Source organism: Pongo abelii, chromosome 10, assembly GCF_028885655.2.
Source record: "Pongo abelii isolate AG06213 chromosome 10, NHGRI_mPonAbe1-v2.0_pri, whole genome shotgun sequence".
NCBI classification, from domain to species: domain Eukaryota; kingdom Metazoa; phylum Chordata; class Mammalia; order Primates; family Hominidae; genus Pongo; species Pongo abelii.
The window spans coordinates 99,374,066-99,390,411 of NC_071995.2; the positions used below are offsets into that span (position 1 = coordinate 99,374,066).

Here is a 16,346-nt window from a genome sequence, read left to right on the forward strand (position 1 = left end):
GAAAGAGAAGGTACTCTAAGTATTTAATCAGGAAAGGATTTAATGTGGGGTGTAGGTTTATAAAATCAAAGGGTGGCTAGATGAGCAGGCACAAGAACCGTGTGCCAAGGATCTGCAAGTCTAGAGGTCAGGAACTTCCAGCTTTATCTGCTGTTCTTGGATCGGGAAGGCAATGATATTACTAGCCCACAACTGCCTTTCTTCACTTCAGAATGATGATGGACCCTGGATGTTGCTGCAGAAAAACCTTACATCTCTGTGATCTTACTTGTCAAAGTAGAAAACTGTCCATAAAGATCAGGAAGATGGTCTCCCTCTCATTTCCACCTTCCAAATCTCAGGTAAGTGCAACTAATTAGTGGGACCTAACCTAATTAGTGGAGGCCACGGAGTGTAGTGTGGAAGAACACACTCCATGGCCTCCATCTCGCCAGGCTCTCTGCTGCCTACGGCAAATGCAATCTAATGTTCAAAGCTGTGTGTGGTTTTTCACTGTTGTATTTTGCTTAACCCCTTGTCTTCTGCCATCTGTTTCTGTCACTAGCAGTTGCTAAACAGATACTTGTTGAATGCATTAATGAACGAAGGAATCCACTCCTGACCCAATTCTCTCTTACCTTCTGGCCATAATGTTAGTAGGAATGCCCTTCCTGGCCTGTACCAACTTCTTCTACCTGCCAGAATCCTCCTACTCTTTCTCTAAGTCCCAAGCAAATCTTCTCTCTTGTAGGGATCTTCTAACCACCCCCGGAACACCCCTTGTCCCCTTTTGGAACACAGCGACTGTTTCCTTCATTGATGTGGTACTCTTCCTCTACCCTTACCTTGGGGTTTATTCAGTATTTCCTTCTCCTTTTCTCCAGGCAAAGCAACTGCAGTTCTCTTCTAAGGATATTCATTTTCCTCTCTCATATTGTTGTAATTGCAGTTGAGAGTCAATAATTTACAGATGTAGTTAAATCTTTTTTAGCTGATTCTCTCTTGTTTTTACTCTTGCGTAGAACCCCACATGCAGTTTTTCTCCTCTGCTAACATAGTTCCTGTTTTAGCCCTAGACAGAAATACAAAATAAATCTAAAATGGGAGGATCCTCCAAAGGAAAAAGGAAGAATTCTTGTTTATAGGTTTCTTTTTACTTTTTCAGTGGAATTCACAATATGTTCCCAGTGTTCTGGTTTGTTAGGCCTTGACCGGGGTAAGTGTATTACAGGAATATTCCATTCCCCTAACATTCGTGTTTGGATTCAGTGCTGTAAAAGCAGGGCTATGCCGTTTGTCTGTGTGCTTGCCCCAGTGGATTCCTTAGAACTTGACTTTGTTTTATGTGGGGTGTGGGGAATCCTCTCACTATTTTTTTTCATCTTTTCTTTCTTCTTCTATTCTCTCTCTCTCTTTTTAAACAAAGCCCTTTGTTTCCTAGAGGTATCTACTTCATAAGACAACTTAAATTAGTAAAAAGGCTTCCTAGTCTTCAGGGAAATTCAGTTTTGTTGTATTTAAATAGACTTTATTTTCTAGGTTTACAGCATAGTTGAGATGAATGTACAGAGGTTTCCCACACACCCTCTGCCTCCCACATATGCATAGCTCCCCCAACTACCAACATCCCCCACAAGATTGGTATATTTGTTACAACCAATGAACTTACATGGACACATTATTATCACCCAAAGTCCATAGTTTACCTTAGGGCTCACTCTTGGTATGGTATATTCTATGGGTTTGGACAAATTTATAAGGACATGCATCCACCATCATGGTTTCATGCAGAGTAGTTTCACTGCCCTAAAAATCCCCTGTGCTCTGCCTGTTCATCCCTCCTTCCTCTTTCCACCTTGGCAACCATTGGTATTTTTACGGTTTTCCCAGTTTTGCCTTTTCTAGACTGTCATAGAGTTGGAATTATATCATATGTAGCCTTCTCAGATTGGCTTCTTACACTTAGTAATATGCATTTAAGATTCCCTCATGTTCTTCATGGCTTGATAGCTCATTTTATTTTAGAGCTGAATAATATTCCGTTGTCTGGATATACCACAGTTTTATTTTCCATTACTCTACAGAAGGACATCTTGGTTGCTTCCAAGTTTTGGCAATTATGAATAAAGCAGCTATAGACATTCATGTGCAGGTTTTTATGTGGACATAAGTTTTCAGCTCGTTTGGGAAAATACCAAGGAGTGTGATTGCTGGATCGTAAGGTAAGAGTATGTTTAGTTTTGTAAGAAACTGCTAGTATCTTTCAAAGTGGCTGTACCATTTTGCGTTCCTTCCAGCAATGCAGATTTAGGAGGTTCAAAGGACTTCTTAAAAATTTATAAAAGGAAAAATTCATCCCTATAAAGGTGTAGAATGTTCAGTGGGTGGCCTAGTTTTATTTTACCAAAATATGAGCATGTCACAGTCCTTTAAAATGCTCATTCTGCTTTCTCCTCTCAGCTCAAGTAATACAACTTGAAATTGGTTGCAGAGAAATGAGGGACAATTCAATAGCAATGGCACACTAGCTAATCACTCCTGTAGCACTGATATTAGAGTTCATTCTTAATTTTCTGCTTATGGATCAGCAACACTGAAGGAATGGGGAAAGCAGGCTGGGTCCCTGCAATTGCCTAAGTGGGCTTTCTTGCTTGCTTGAATTTAACCCGACCAAGGGGAGTGTAGTTCTTTAGGCGCTGACGGTTATTGCAGTTATGAGCAGAAGCATTTAATTTATTCCACTTCTTTGGATGCACTATAGCTAACTTCCTGTGAGGTAGGGAAAGGAGGGGGGGGGAATTAAATAATCCTCAAGCTGGTGTGAAGGGTCCCTTGTAAGCCCCAGTCTTGCCCTACTTCTTCAAGCCACACCTGTTCTTGGAATGGTACCTCTGCATTGGGTCAGGGCACTGGGCCACCAAGGAACATCAGCAGCCCATTGGGATAGCCCCAGTCTCTACACTGAAATTTTGCGCTCAGGAAGACAGGGCTTTTTTCCCTCCAAATTTGAACGCTGGTGAAATCTCTCCAACAAGCCCCTTCTGCCTGGAAAAATCAATACCTATTTCTCTGCCAGGCAATTCCAACTAGAAAGTATGTTTGGAATGCTTTACTATCCCCAAGGTGCCTCAATTACTTGGGTTAGCATTAAAAGCCAAGGATTTCAGAGGATGAATCTTTGTGGAATAAATTAATGCCTATGGTGTTTTATAATCTCAAGGAGAAGGAGATGTTTTAGATTCAAATTTTAATAAATGAGCTAATTAGAAATCAGTTCAGAGGGATTTTTAAAATTCTTTGTACTGAAGAATTTTTTCTTTTTAGCCAATCATACTCTAAATAATTCTACAGATATACTCTGAGGATCCGTATGTACCAGGCATCATAATAAGCTGAGAGGTTAGAAAGATAGGTAAAAACACTCTCCCATCCCTGAGGAAACATATAGTCTAGTAAGAGAGCCAGACACATAGAGAGGTCCAGTCTTTTTATAATCGTGTCTCCAGAATGCCTCCAGAGAGAGTTTATCTCTTGGGATACAAAGATGAATAAAACTCAGGATGGGGACTTCTCTGAAGGAAACACATAGTAAGACAGTTATGCTACTGTGTGATCGGTGCCAAAACTTGGAGAGATGGGTTACTCCACTGGAGACATGGGGATGGAGTGTCAAGGAATGCTTTGAAGAGGAGAAAGATGCTTGGGTGGTCCTTGGAGAATAAATAAGGATTCACAGGAGGAGGGCAGGGTAAAGAAAGTCCAAGCATTGGAAAAAGCGTGTGCCACGACCCTGAAGTTTTCAACAGCTTGGTGAGTTTTGCAACTCTGAGTATGAGGATGTAAATGAATGACAGGATGCAAGTGGGGAATGATGGCAAGAAGAAAGGTAGGAGGGCAGTCATGGGGCTTGTGACAGGTCTCATCCTGCACACAGTAAGATGCAGAGGAGAGTTTTCTGTTGGAGAAGGCACGATGGCATCTTCATTTAAAAATCCTCAGGGTTGGCCAGAGTGAGGCTCAAGGCAGGGAGGCTGCTTCTGAGACTATGACATTCGCTCTGGGGAAAATTAATATCTAGACTGGGGCAATGACAGCACAGTGAGGATAGAAAGAAGAAAGAAATATTCAGGAGGTGATATGGACAAATGGGTTAAAGTGAGGATGGCACTGAGATTTCTAGCTGCCCTGTAATGTGGCCAAAACAGTTATCCATGTAGGAGTTTGATAAATGCCATTTTCTTTGGGCCACAGAGTAGATAGCGATGCATTTACATGGAAAAATGGAAAGTCAGAGGAAGTGCAAGCTTGGAGGAAAAAAAGCGTGGGTTTGGTATTGGGTCTAGGGCATTTATTCCTTTAAAAAACAAAGCTACCTGTTTCCTGCTGATGACAAATACATTCATATGCCTATTTGATAGATTGACATGCTGTTGCTAATTGAAAATGCTCTAATTGAAATGACCATTAGAAAATAACCTTCATACTTTATCTCTGATTGCCATGGTTATTTATTTATTAGGCCTCCTCTAAGGCTAGGCCAATGAGAAAAGAGGGATGATGTGGTCAGGCTTGGGAGGATTTTGTGTATCTCACATTTGAGTCAGCTCCCTGGGAGGAAAGAAAAGTTGCCCAGATTTCTGGGCTGCCTGAAGTCATTTGTGCTAGTTGATGATTCAGGGATCAAGTCTTCCCAGGATAGACTTGGACCAGATCGATTTTAACATAAAATAAGAGAAGAAAAATGTGAAATGGGATCTATTGAACTTCCTGATTTATTAAATAAATGTAATTTAACATTTTTACTGAGTACCTTAGTTCCAGTTATAGAGGTGAGGATCAGCTTGCCATTCTTGGTCATTCCTGTTTCTGTAGGGCGCAAGAGTTGGCATATTATTTGTAGGTTTTCCTGTCACTGGATAGCATTTTAATGTTTGCTAATGGGTGTTACACATTATTACATATCTATATAAACTTGAACGTTGTTGTACTACCCTGAGCTCCATACTAAGTGATCTCCTTGATTTCATTCCTACTCAATAGTCAAAGATAGTTGGAATTTTGTACAGATGTGAGAACATGGGAACAGTTGCATAAACATTGGTCACGCTGTAAATATTCAAGAAATCCATCTTGAGTGTATATTGAGTGTGTATTATGTTCTGGACACTTTTTAGGCCCTGAGGGCTCAGTGAGGAGCGCAGAAGAAACAGTCCTTGCCTGAGTGGAGCGTACATGATAGTGTAGAGGATAGACATTAAACAAGCAATCAAATACAGTGGTTACAGATAGAGATAAATGTTATGAGAAAAAAAAAGAGAGTAATGAGCTGGAAAATGATTGAGGTGGGGAGTCAGGGAAGCCTTTCTGATGAAAAGCCATTCCAGGATCTAAGGAAGAGGGGTTCCAAGCAAAAGAAACAGATATGCAGAACCTGGGATGGGAATGATCTTGGTGAGTTCAAGAAATAGGAGGACAGTGATTAGGGCATGTAGATGTGATAGAGCTGGGGAGAAATGGCTACCTTCTTCCCACCACTCATGGAATGCTTATTAGAGGCTCATAAATATAATGGATGTATGTATACCATACATGAATATATATACCCCATCTCATGCTACATAGTCAGGTAGGCATTGTTATTCTCATTTCCTAGATGAGGGAACTGGGTCTCAGAGACCAGGTCTACATAGGTAGGAAGTAACAGAGTGAGGCAGAGTCAAGGCCTTCCAACTCCACTCTTTCCACCTCATCCTAACTGCAGACCAGCAGGACTGAAGCAAGGCACTTGGAATGGCATAAGTGCTGAGTCACTGGCCTCCTAGGCTGCTTGCATAGAATACCTATCTTAACAAAATTTGCGATGGCTTTTTTGGTATATTAGCAACAATAACAATTATAAAACAATGATGACAATGGTGACAATAACTATGCCTACTATCATATGCTTTTATAGTTTGTAAAGTTCTTTATCATACAGCACCTCATTTGTAGCTCAGAAAAGTTCTCAAAGATAAGCAGGACAAGTTTTATGCTTCTCATTTAGATTAAGAGATTGCCTGAGGTGACACAGGGCACCGAGCTTGGACATGGCTGTTGTGATTCTAATTCAGTGCTCTTTACTTAAACCATAGAAACTCCTGGTTGAAGGAGGAGATATATATGGTTCATAAGCTTGTAGGCATGAATTCCTGGAAAACAAGTTTATCCTTTCTTCAAAGTGCTTTGGACTGTAAGGAAGAGGCATGAAAGATGGATTTATTCTTTGTATACTTACTGAGCTCCTATTGTGTGTCAGACACTGGAAATATCAAAGGGTCCCACTTAAATAAGTTAAAAGGTACTAATTTAGCACAGTGTTATCTGCTATTTGTATTTGATAGAAAGACTAGAAAAAACACTATGGAAACACAGGAAGAAGCGATTAAGTAAGTCACTTTGGGGAATTTGAGGATGGCCTCACCATGAAGAAGGCATTGAACTGGGCCTTGAAGGATGAATGATAGGGTGGGGAGGGATTCTCCAGGGAGAGAAGTAGGAAGGCTATTCTAGGAAAAAAGGATTACGGCAATAGAAGAATACAGTGTCTGTGGGGAATAGCAACAGGTGTAACCAGGGCATGAGATATATAGGAAGTAATGGTGGGAAATAATGCTGGAAATGTAGACTGAAGTCAGGTTGCAGAGGGCTTTGAATGTCAGGTGCAGGAGTGGCTGTATATGGCCTGATCATCCCAGACCTGTTGGCAAGGGGATGGCATGATTATATTTGTTGTATTTTAGAAAGAAAATTCTAATGGCTAAGGTAGGTCAGATTGGAACCAAGGAGAGTTTAGAAGCCATTATAATAGTTTAAGAGAAAGAATTGGTTGCAGCCCCTAATTCTGTGTTGAGAAGAAGTATAGAGGTAACATTGGTAAGACTTAAGTACTGATTGGATGTGGAGACACTCCAGTTGGATTTTAAATGCACATGCTAATTTTCTAACATTGGTGCACACACACATATTTCTTATTTTGGCTTCACCAGACTCAGCCTAATTCTCCCTGACTATTTAAGTCAGCCACTGATTTATTTTTCTATCTTCAGAAAAAAAAAATTATAAGTCTGTGATCTTATAGATTCTTTCCGTATGATTTGATTTTGATGATCCCATAGGATTCTTCAGGCTAAGGAATGCTGACTGTGCAAACAAATTTTTGAAGACTTGGATGCTCTCATTGTATTTATGTGCTGCAGATACCTACTATTTGGAATAGTTGTTGCTATTTGAAAACCTGCCTACTAAGCACTTTGGGGAAATTATTAGCAGCCAATGACCTCTGATAGGGAAACATTAGCAGTTCAACCTATCCTCTCTCCATTTCAGGTCTCCTGCTGAATGCTGAAGGATAATTAGGATTTTAGAATTTAGTGAGGGACCATACTTTAATGTGTGTGTCAGTCCCATACTTTTCTAGAATATCTTTCCCTCTATAGTATTATTCTAGTAAGTAAGGATTATTCCTCTTGGCCTTAAAATGTAATTCGAGGCTGGGTGCGGTGGTTCATGCCTGTAATCCTAGCATTTTGGGAGGCTGAGGTGGGCGGATTGCCTGAGCTCAGGAGTTCGAGACTAGCCTGGGCAACACGGTGAAACCCCGTCTCTACTACAATACAGAAAATTAGCCGGGTGTGGTGGCGTGCAGCTGTGGTCCCCCTGGGTATGGTGGCATGCACCTGTGGTCCCAGTTATTCGGGAGGCTGAGGCAGGAGAATTGCTTAAACCCGGGAGGCAGAGGTTGCAGTGAGCCGAGATCGCACCACTGCACTCCAGGCTGGATGGCAGAGCGAGACTCTGTCTCCAAAAAAAAAAAAAAAGGGTAATTGTAGGGCAGAGTTGAGAAACAAAAATCAACAAATACAAATTATTTTCTCTTTAATTTATAAGCATTAGGAATTCATTTTTGTTGCATAAAAGTTTTACATTTAATCTCTGAGGTAAAAGAAGTTTCGGCTTCAACTTGGACTTGTGTCATTCCCACCTCATCCAAATTCATGTAACATGGTGGGAAGGGTCCCCTATTGTCTCATACATTTAGTCTAAAAGCATTCTTGGGGGACCGCCTCCTATGTTCAAATCAGTGTCTCCATATAAAAGGAAGCTCTGAGGCTGTTCCAGTTGTTCCTACATTGTCTTTGCCACTTGGGTGAGCATTTTCAGCCTCCCTGAGCCCCAGGTGCCCCAGTGTACATAATACTTACACTATGGGTGCTGCAAAGGCCCGGAAAGATAGGTGGAGCCATTGGAGTCAACTCTGGCACACGGTGGGGTTTAGTTATTTTAGACACTGGCTTTCAGAAGTTAGATGGAAGAGACACAGACTTTTCCTTATGCAGATTATAACTTAGTTTTCAAAACCATTAATTGGCAGAAAGTTATTTAAAAGTCCCAATTCTCATACCTCCGTTAAAAGATTCTGATGTCAAAAATGGAATTATGTGGCCACTTACCCTCTTGGTGGTCTGGAAAATAGGCATATTTTCACTTTTTCTCCTTAGGCTAGTTACAGAACACAGAATCCACTTCCCAAGAACTGTGTCTACCCTGGTGTTGAAAGACTGAGCTTGAAGAATCCTTGTCTTTTAGTCTTTAGAAAGCTCTGTCAACAAGCTTCTGTGAAACAAAGTTCCTGAAAAAGCTATCTTTTTTCTTTTTAAATAAGTGGCAGATATAGGTACATAATTCAGTTTATCTTGTAGTCAGGAAAAAGGCATTAAATCATGCTGTTGTAGAATTTTAGCCATATTCTTCTGGCCATTCAAATGGCCATCCATCCAACAAATACTGATTGAGATCCTATTATATATTAAGTACTACACCAGTTCTACACCAGTGAACAAGACACAATCATTGATATCATCCCAAGTTTAACTGACTTGTATAAACAATCTGTACATTACAAAAATTAATGTTGTTGCTATCTGAAATGGGAGGCATTTTCTGTCATTTTTTTAGTAGAGAGGAATAAAGAGATCAAACTTTAAAAATTAATGGCGTTTGAGTTAATAACTGGAATACCTATTTTTATTGATCAATTGTCATATAGATATGCAGTTACTTAATTCACTAGATAATTTGTATTTCTGCAGTATTTTCCTTTTCATGCATCATTATAATGCTGTGTATTCAAGGTATGAACCCATTTCATCAACAGTATTAATCTCAATTCATTTAGGAGTTTTAGATAATATTCCCTTATTAAGTATATTCTTTGATATGCTGCCCATGCTTTTACGGTGTCAGAAGCCGTTAACGCAGATAAAAACAAACATTCAGTTAAAGAACTTTCTCATATATTAATTAGATTTCAAAAATTATCTGTGCATTTATATTTCCTGAATGGCTTCGGTTATGACAAACATCTAACTAGGCTAACTCAGAGCTTGGAGGCTAAAGTCCAGCCTCATGGATTGGTTTAATCTGAAGAACATTAAAATAGTAGAACATTTTCTGTCTTGGCAAGAATCATAGTGTTGGAATTTCAAGAAGAAGATTTAAATTTGTCCATGAGACTGTAAACTTCTTGAAGGCAAGGACTCATCTCTGTAGCCCTGATGCATAATTGATGTTCTTCAAATGTTTGCTGATTTGAGTTGAACTGAGGAGAATAACAAAACAGCGTTTGAGAATCGAAGTCTCCCAGGTTTTCCTTATATAATTTACAAGGACTTCCCTGGCAAACTATCCTTTCTTCTTCGTTTAAAAAATTTCACTTTATTATGTTCATCTTTGATGTGGAACATTTTTTATGGCCTTCTGCTGTGACTCATTTTGGTGCTGAGTTATCTGCTTCCTTGGAGCCCAGCCCTTCCTTTTAAGCTGTGGTATTCAGGCTCCCCAAAGTCAGCTTGCCTGCGGTTAGAGATCACAGCGAAATGTGCAAATGGGATTCCAACTTCTAGGTAAAAACAGACAACTAAAATTAAAAACTACATCATGTAAGTCACCTGGAAAAAAAAAAACCCACAAAAAAAGAGAAAACAAAACCCGGGGGCATTTGTATATTCGTTAACTCTTGACTGTCTAAAGGGAGTTATATTTTCTGCAGTGATAAAAAGGTGGCCCAAGACAATCTCCCCATTTTACAAAAAGTTCTGAAGTTTTACTGTGGAGTCCAATTAAACTGGCATTTAACTTCAAAACTACATCCCTATATAATGTAATAATCACAACCAAATACAAATTAATTAATATATATGGACAAAGTTTATAAGTTCAATATTAGAATAGAATAGGGGAAAACGGAAGTAGGAAGAGTTTAGAGTCCTCCACGCATCCTTCATTGATCACCAAGAGATTTGCTCCTTTGCTCCTTCTGTTAGTGTAAGTCAGAGTTTCTCAATTTTCAGTGTGCTTATGAATTGTTATTATTGTTTATCCCAAACACATATTTTCTCTTATAGGTGATTTAAGAGCTCTAAAAGGGACATGTTAACTATCTTCAGAAACTCACCTCTAACAATATTTCTATACCTATATTATACAAGAAAACTAATGAAGATTGACAGTCAATTTCCTGGAGAGACCTTTGACCCTTCTCTGTCTTAAATTTTTCACTTCTGAAATAGAAAGCCGGGTCACTGGTCATCTTATCCTGCACTTTGGGCATAAAGAAGCTTAGGTCCAAAGCGCCATTACTGTACTCATGATGACCCCTTGAAGACACATCAGTAGGGCTGTCTGGACTGTGACATGCCATCAGACATCATTTAGGGGACTTCAAGTCTGGCTTCTTGCAGAGATGCTGTGGGATGCCTCAAAAACTTCCTGCGTGGCTAGTGTAACTATGGGGCTTTAGATCTTTGTTAAATACAAGCAAACATTAACAGCAGCAGTGGAGCAGATAAGTTGCCAATCCTCCCAAATTTCTCTTCCAGGCAGGGGGTTGTCCTGCCGCTCTCAGAACTGGCTGTCATCTGCTGCTCTCTTGTCACACTGACACGGCCCCCTGGCTGGGCTGATTGGTCGCTGGCAATAACTGATATGGAATACTGATGTTCTCTCCGGCAGTTCCTTCCACTCTAAAGAGACTCCTTTTCATCCCTCTTCTCGCCTTTCCTAGCCCAGCCTAGTGCCCACCCTCCCCCGACCATGCCTCCCCTGCACCTGGGGAGGGGGAGGACCAGTCCTGGGCGTGATGCTCTGAGACGGTGGTGAAATCCACCAGGCTGCTTTCACTCCGGCTCGCTCTCGGGAGAGTCCTGTTCCAGACTTCTCAGGGTTTTTACAGCACAAACAACTGCATACGGCCCGAGGGGAGGCTGAAAAGGACTTGTGTGTGGTGGTTTTATTGCCTGTCATCACTTTGCTGGCCTCCTCCCGACTGGAGCCTGGAGGTTCACAGTGGATTTCTTTCTGCCGAAGACACCAAGGCACTGAGGAAGGATCCCTTCTCCTTCTGTTGACTCTTTCTATTTTTATGGTAAGTGCTTACATTGAATGAGCTGCTCTGTTGCTGCAGTGAACTGAACCATTCGTTCCCTCTCTTCCCAGCTAAGCGTAGTGACCTTCCTTCTGCATTTCCTCTGTTTTCATGGATCTTGTCTGGGATGATCCAGCTTCAAAAATGCCAGGGGTCATTTGCCTGGAGTGTTTGTCTTTTGATCTTTTTTCCATAAACGTGAACTCTTCTGCTGTGATACGAATATAAGCGCTCTGTCTTTGTCCTTGAAGCAGCAGCCAGGGAGATGTGTTCACGATGGTAAACTGCAGCGTGCAGGGAATCTGTGGAGGATGACTGACAAATTTGGGCAGGATGAATCCTCAGTGTGCCGGGGGCACTCACTCAGAATCAGAAGGGCCGGGGGTGACCTGCCCACATAGCAAACTCTTCCATCTGTGTCGGTAAAGATGAGCACACACGTGTGAGTTATGTTGAGTCTGCTGTGGGCAGCTGTGTTTTCTGCACCTGCCCGTGTGGGTCCAGGATGACCCTGTATCTTGTGGGGTTTACAACTTGGGCAGGAACATTCTCAGCAGGAGGAATCCTGAGCTGGCAGACGGAGCAGACTGCATGACCTCATTGCTTCTTTCCCTTCTGAGTCTCAGGGTACCCAGTTCTGCAAACCATATTTTGCAGGCTGTTTAGAGAGTGGTAGGGCAGTGATGACAGGAAGATTTTTGAGTTGACAGCATAGTTTTGTCCTCCTGCTAGGAGATAAAATACTTTGAGGTTATTAGAATGGTTAGACTTTTCTAGGAGAACATAAGCAGGTTTCTGATGAAGACTATGGACGTGGCAGATTGTTTATTCCAGGGGCATTACTCTTACAATAGTGCTCTAATTTTTCACCTGGTCTCCTGAGGTTTGCTGCAAAGAGCACCACAACTTCAAGTCTATTACTGGCGGCTTCTTGACGCCCAAAGGAAACCAAGAACATTTTAGTAGTTTCACTCCTGTGCATTGCAGGAGTCTCTCTTAACAGGGATTTTTTTTTTTTTTTTTTTTTTTTTTTGGTAGCAGGTGTGTCCAACTATTTTGGTCAAAGCATCATTCCAAAAAATAGCTTCGCAGTTGTAATTCTATTTAGTTATTTTCAAGTCTTGGACTGGAGGTGGGTTATCTTATTTGTGTAGGTTTTCCCATTCTGGTCCATTTCACTCTAGAGAGGGTTCTTGCCAAATGTAATTCAGTCTCTGATTCATAAGGTACTGTGTCTCTGATTCATAAGGTACTGAACTAATACAATGTGATTTTTTGTGATAAGTGAGGGGGGAAAATGTGGGGTGAAATTTCCAGTCTCTCCTCCTGCTCTTTGGGAGTTTGGAATGTAAAGTTCCCTAACTGTCTTGCTTATTTTCACTACTTTTATGTCTACTGTTCATGTGGATTTTTCTTAAAATAGTGGTGATGACATCAGACATACGCCTTTACCCTCTTCTCTGGACCCAAAGTAGATGCGTTTGTTGTTGTTCTGTTTTTGTTTGTTTTTTATTTCAGTGAAGGGTTCCTTGCATGTGTAAAAGCATACATTTAAATAAAAAACAAGAATTTGTAGATGTTTACATGTTAGCACTGTTCAAGAGTAAAACCAGCACAGAGGTTAACAGCAAAAAAAAAAATTCAAAACAATTTTTAAAATATTATCAGCATTGCTTGACTTAGCTGTTCTAATACACTCTTCCCTACACTCGGTTGTGGTTCGCGGCAATACTGTATTGTAATTTGACTGTCAGACTGCTCTGCTTCCTCTTTAATTATTTTATGTTTAGCTGTTTACTTTCATCATTAATTGTGTGTTCTTACTTTGCTTAATCTTTTTTTCTCTTTTTCTAATTGAAAGGATGTTATATAGTGCCTGGCAACTCAACTGAAGATACTCATTAAGATGGAAAGAGTTAGAATCAGCTTGGGTGTCATGGAAATAGACTCAGTATTTCTCACTGCAGGCAATTTCAGAATCATTTAGAACATATTTCATTTTAATTAGTAGCAACTTTAGCCTTGAGAAAAAACATTATTTAGGTTTCCTTTATTTTGCTAAACAGATTGTTTACCTATGCAATCAGAATTGTATATATATGTGCAATTGTTTATATATGTGTGTATATATACATACATACACATATACAAGCATGTACACAAATGTACTGTTGTTTGTACTGTGTCAATTGTATATACTTAAAAAAATAGTTGTAGCATGCCCATTTAGAGAACAGAAGGAAAATTCCTCAGATATTGCTTTAACTGGCTTTTTTTGTTTTTTTGTTTTTTTTTGGTAAGGATTTCCCCACTTCCTAGACCCCACTTCCAGATAATGCCTTTAAGAATTTCTTTGAATTGGGAGAGTGCATTCTTCAGCATTTCCTTGTCTCACAGCATGGTGTCATGTTAATTCCTTTGCAGGGTCTCTGAAAGCCACATAGAAAACTACTGCAGGAAAAATTGATAAAAGCTGTGCTGAGTGGCGCCTGTAGCCTCTTGGTGTGATGAAGTCACTGCAACATTTTGTGTGTATTTATTTTGCTGCTATGCCTTGCAACTGATTTTGCTTGCAGACTTAGCAAGTTGAAGTTATTTAAAATGGGTCTGGAAACACCTAGATTGGTGTAGATGCAGTTATTCTTTTTTTTTTTTTTTTACACTCTTTAATTACAACTATCATCAAAACTGTGCTTTCACTGTTTCTTTTGGTGGTGGTTTAATTTGAAACTTGCAGCTTAAATTATGAACCAAGTCTCCATTTTAAAGTCCTCTTGTCTTCTTCTTTCTCGCTTCTTCACTTTTGCCATTTTATATATGTGAACATGCCTACATGTACACAGACAAACTCAGACAGTGAAAAATGTACAACAATTAATGAAGAGTTGATTACAGCTTTTCTTTTAGTAACCAAACTCCAAATGTTGAAACCATAATCATGTAACTGAGGGAAGAAATTGTTTCTGTTAGTATAAATATAACCTCATACTTCTGCAGGCATTCTTGTCATCAAAACTGTTTTCCATAGTTGATTACCAGGACCAGAAATAGAATCCATTTTGCATTTTAATTAATGGCATTCTGGATCTGTCTAGGTTGGACTGCCCTCAAACCTTGATAATGTTTACTGTCTAAAAGGTCTTTGTGTTAAGAGGGGGAGTTTATGGGTGTTATAAAGTAAAATCATTTGATTATGTGATACAGCCTTTCTTTGGTAACTGAATGAACCATATCATTAGGATGTTGGCTGAATTTTTATGTTGCTTTTCCCAATATTATTTAGCCAATATAGTCCCTTTTACCATCTCTTTGAGCCCCTTTTACAGAGTACAAAGAGTTATGTGTGACTCCCACATGAGGCTTCTTAGAGGGAAGACTATTCTTCAGCAGAGATTCAGAACTACTTCTAGCACCAGCTCTGGTAATCTACTTTGAAAGGAACTTGCAATTCAATTGGCAACTCAGGCAGATTGTATAAAATAGGAGAAATGCTTCATGAGCTGTGTTGAATACTGTATTTTTGATCTGTGCCTCCCTACTAAATTCATTTAGGACTGTCGTTACTAGATCAGTTTTGCAGGGAAAAAAACATGTCCTCAGTAGCATAATAATCTATCCAGACTGTCATAAATGTTTATGTTGCAAGTTATACTTCTTAGGAGTTAGAGGGAGATGGCAGAATTTTGGAGGAGAACCAAATCACAGCCCCAAAATAATGCAAGACGAAAGGGGAACATTCTTCCTATGTTTAGCATTTAATTCTCCAGTCAGGCTGTTTGCTCTTAAGTCTGAAGAGCGAAGAAATGTAAAAACACATAATGACAGGTTTTGTGAGCTTTTTCTCTAACAGAAATCTTTAACCCTTAATTAGGCATCTGCTGACTGACCTTTTGGTGTGTGTGAGCCAGCAGCCATTCTTATAGAAAGCAGACGTAATGTAATACAGTAGGAATTCAGTTACTTACATCTTTCCTGTTGGTCCCCCACGGGGGACCTCCTGTGAGTGTCAGAGAGGGAATGAGTGTCTGGAGACCATCAGAGACCACAGCCAGTCACAGAGAGATATCTGTAAGCCCCTTGAATTCCAGTTCAGCCCCCACCACTAACTGGCTGTGTGATTCAAATTCTGTATCTGCTACATGAAGCTTGGACCAGATAATCCCAGAGGACTGTAACCCAGCCATAAAAATTGTGAAGTATTAATTCACTTCTATTTGCTACTAGATGAATGATTATTTCTAAGACAATTGACCCATATTAGACATTCCTGGAGGGAGTAGGCTGTAACTTCCTTTGACCCTGCAAAGCCCCCAGAACTGTGACAGTGACGTGAGCATCAGTGTTACTCAGAAAAGTGTGATCATGGTACCCTTCATGAACAGGGCGAATATGTATATGATGACTATCTGCTTATCCTGGCACATTTTGGAAAGTCTCTTGTGATTATCAGAAGGCACATGTACCCTAAAACTTAAAGTATAATAATAATAAAAAATAAAAAAAAAAAAAGGACCTTGGCCAGGTGCAGTGGCTCATGCCTGTAAATCCCAGCACTTTGGGAGGCCGAGGTGGGCAGATCATGAGGTCAAGAGATCGAGACCATCCTGGCCAACATGGTGAAACTCCATCTTACGAAAAATACAAAAATTAACTGGGCATGGTGGGGCGCGCCTGTAATCCCAGATACTCGGGAGGCTGAGGTAAGAGAATCACTTGAACCCAGGAGGCGGAGGTTGCAGTGAGCTGAGATTGTGCCATTGCACTCCGGTCTGGCAACAGAGCAAGACTCTGTCTCAAAAAAAAACAAAAACAAAAGGAACCTGCAGGAGCAATTTACCTAATCCTGTCATTCCATAGAAGTTAAGGAAGTGATGTGACTTCCCCAGGGCTGGAGACTCACATAGCA

The 16,346-nt window shown here is 40.2% G+C and overlaps 1 protein-coding gene across 7 annotated transcripts in view; it reads left to right on the forward strand.

The window, feature by feature from the left end:
- The window catches only part of ANO4 (anoctamin 4), a 430,350-nt gene that overhangs the window by 67,054 nt on the left and 346,950 nt on the right, over window positions 1–16,346 (forward strand). The window contains exon 1 of one of the 7 annotated variants that reach the window (XM_054527548.2): window positions 9,251–11,440. The exons of the other annotated variants lie outside the window; for them this stretch is intronic. The gene's annotated coding sequence lies outside the window, so the exon portion shown is untranslated. Of the gene's footprint in view, window positions 1–9,250; window positions 11,441–16,346 lie in introns of those variants that run through there. 7 annotated transcript variants of the gene reach the window in all.